The sequence below is a fragment of the Lolium rigidum genome, chromosome 5 (genome assembly GCF_022539505.1).
Source record: "Lolium rigidum isolate FL_2022 chromosome 5, APGP_CSIRO_Lrig_0.1, whole genome shotgun sequence".
Classification (NCBI taxonomy): Eukaryota; Viridiplantae; Streptophyta; class Magnoliopsida; order Poales; family Poaceae; genus Lolium; species Lolium rigidum.
The window spans coordinates 162248721-162252600 of NC_061512.1; positions in this window are offsets into that span (position 1 = coordinate 162248721).

Sequence of the window (3880 nt, forward strand, 5' to 3'; positions counted from 1 at the left end):
TTGTAATCCAAGGGGGCAAGCTGGTGAGGCTGGGGAGTCCTAAGTCCCCACGGCATAGTCCGTAGTACACTTGTCGCCCGAAGGAGCAAGATGGTGAGGCTGGGGAGTCCTAAGTCCCCACGGTATTGCGGTCTATGATGGGTTGCAGCCACCGGCGTAGGAGTGTATGGTAGAGCCCAGCACTGTTGTCGTGGTCGGGGTCCACCTTGAAATCTACAGGAATAATGGGACCGACGTGGACCCAGGGTCGGCGCATGCAACAAAGGGTGGGTGTTCGAGGTAGCGGAGGAACATGATTGGCTAGACCTTATACCGGGCCTCACACCAAAGGAAGTGTGGACGGGTAACGTGCTCGGTTGGCAACAAGGTTAAGATCTCTTATGGGTAAAGCAACACACCTCTGCAGAGTGTAAAGAACCGTGACCTGTCACTCCTCGTTCCGGGATATGGAACTGCGAACGCGGCCGGAAAGGAGCTCCATGAAGTTCTAGTAAACCGGTGAAGGTCGACGGACATAGTTCTTCTAAATAAAAGCAACCTTTTGAAGAAATGGTTATCAAAACTCGCATTGGTATTAGACTTTCTGGTCTAATGCTGTAGCTAGTGCATTAAACACCTCTTTCCTATAAAGAACTTGTTGAGTATGCTCGTACTCATCCCACTCTTAAATCCCCTGCTTAGATATGGAGGCATCGAAGGAGGAACTACAGTACAACTCGAAGGCCGAGGAGTCAACAACTACTTCAAGAGACAGGACCTGTCAGAGGAGTCAGATACCACATCCAACAAGGAGAAAACCTAGTTTAGCCATAGAAGGGAACTAGCTTCCTAAACCTAGTTCCTATTTAGCTAGAATCTATTCATAGACCCTATAGCTAGTCAAATACTCTACAAATAGAGTTCATGATAGGATTAGACTACGAGTCGTTCTTCTGGAGTTTATTTGCAGATTTACCTCATTGTAAAGTAGGAGGCTGTGCTGATCTTATGTAATGGAGTCAATGTTGTAATTCTATAGACATGCCTTGGACCCGCATATGTTTTCGTTGTACCACTCTGAGCGATATAATACTAGTGGAACAGTGTTTCATTGGTGTTATATCAGACTTGCATACTACACCATGCAGTGGTATGCCGGGTCACCACAGTTGGTATCAGAGCAAATGCTTTGACCCTAGGATCGATTAAAACCCTTTAAAGGAGACCTATAGGATTGGTACTGTCTATAGGAAGTTGTCCTAGGTAAACCAAATACTTCTTATGACTTGAGATGGATATTCACTTGAGAATAATCCTGACACACTTGAGTCAACATTTCTTACCTAACTCACCAAGATAAAGTAAAGTTAGCTAGTTAATCCCAAACATATAGTACCCAATTAAGTACTTAAAACAATAGATGAGTAGATCCCAGTTGGTATACAATACATGGTAGTCCAAAGAGAGGATACAACCATAAGGAAGATATCCTATTGGAAGATGTGTACCAACACATGTAATTGGTAAGTAAATTATCCAAACGTGTAAAAAACAACTGATAGTGAGGAATGAATATAAGTTATATGAGGTTCTATAAACCATGATGAGTCAATCATGGGAGGAAAGGAAGAGGGATAGGAATAATATATGATTACTTACATGGTAGAGATAGAAACCATATATGATTCACCTGAGAATCGTTATGTGATGGGCTAGAATATCATAAATACTTAGGAGGAGTTTGATAAGAAGTTAGATGCAAAACAATAGTGCAAGAATTGGGTTCCAAAAACATGGGAAGTGTGCCAAGAACATCATGACCATATGCTTATGGTAGAAACACTTAGAAGTATAGGAACTGTATCCTAATAAATATGTATTCAGAGTAACCATATTAGAACTAGAGGTATCATACAAAATAGTCCTCAATAGCACTTATATATGGAATAACACTTTGTTAGTACTTCCAAAGAAAATTAGGTTAACCACAACTATCCTAGACCAATTTGTTTCAAGTTTATCTCATTGTAAATGTGCAATTAAGGTAAAGGTTGAGACAAATAGTAGAATTCCCTATATTCGTGCTAAGTATCACGATATAAACCTATATTATGTGGTGTTCTATACTACACATCAGAGCCTAATGTTTAGAGATACCTTACTCAACAATCATATTCAGGCTTATGATGATGTGTACTATAAACACAAAGCTGAATCTTCTTGGATTTTATTGGATTTTAATTGTTTGACTAGATCCATGCATGAAGTTTGACTTCGATATGCAAATGCATGTTGCAATATCAAGTTCTTACTTGATGCTATAGATCTAGAGGGTAATGGAAAACGTGTGAGGAAGTGACGATTTCTGAAGATTATGAAGACAAGAAGAAGGTTCATCAGATAAAGGAAACAAAGTTGTGGGAAGCAACCACAATACTCTGAAGGAAGTACCAACCTAAACTTATGCTTTACCTCAACAGAGGAGTACTTTAGTACAGAAGAAGCATGAAGGTGAGAAGTATGATGATTATGGTGAAGCTCAAGCAGATCCCTAGTCATCATGGAAGAGGGAATGCATGGGAGATCACTTCGGATACTATATTCATAGTGTCAGCTAGTGGTTTTCTTGCAAAATAAACCCTGAATGAAGGAAGATGATATATGAAACTATAGCAGATATAAGAAGAACATAGTTGATATCAGAAGACCACAATTGGTATAGTATCAATACTGCGAGATAAAGTAGAAGATGTCTCGTCCAGTTGATCAGAACCTATAATAGAATCCATTTTTAGATATCAAATAGCCACAGCTGGTATAATAACCACAGCTGGTATCAGTTGGTATTACAAATAGTCCACGATTTAGTTAGTTGTAACAAAAGTTTGTGGACAAATAAAAATCTTGTCAGTCAAATAACTAGATCTATAAACATTTAGTCAAAGGATTCACATTGGATGTCCACAATTGAGTGGATACACCACAAAGATTCTTCGCAAAACCTTAGAGGAATATAAATCATAAACTAGACCTAGACCAATATTCTAATCATAAGTCCAATAGTTGGAAGAAAAGGAGTTAAAGACCATAAGAAAACTCTAAGGGGTAGAGTAAAGATTGAGTTGGATATACAATAACTCAATACTTTGAGCATAATAGAAGAAGAAGGTCTGAACTGAGAGGAAGTTCGATCTTATTTTCATAAGATTGTTGAACAATACCTTCAGAAGGAGGTCAGACCAGAAGCCGAGGTTCATACCTCGAGGACGTAAGAAGTGGATTATAACTTGAGAAAGTGAGTAATATTTACTTAGAAGTACGAAAGCTCAAGTAAGCTAAGGATAATGAAGTTGAATGAAAGAAATAACATAGATCAAATATAGCTCAAAAAGGCCAAAGACAGAAGAAGATTGAACATACCAATACCAAAGACTAATAGAATGATTCCTTTCATGGAACCTAAATAATCAAAATAGTTTTAGGTATCACCTATAAACCATGATTGGATGGACTAAATTAGTCTAATCCATTCTTAGGAAAATAAACCATCACGACCAATTCCATAGTTAGTACCTTATTAAGTACCATTACTGCAATTTTGGTAGTAAGGGAAAGACAAAGACCTATTTTATCAAATAGGAGAATGTTACCCAATTAGTCCTCAAATAAGACTGTCGAGGACAAGAAGAAGTCCCAATCATTGAATATTCAATGAGAAAGGAAACAAGCTTATAATATTGGAGGAAATCATGGAAGTAAAGGATGTAATAGTTGTTTGAGGTCAAACACTAATGGATTCCAGGAAGAATCTGGACAAGGGATATATTCAATTATATCCAGTAAGATCACCACGGAGTTCGAGAAAAGAAGTAGTCTGCACAAGTCAGATCCACACTCCGAA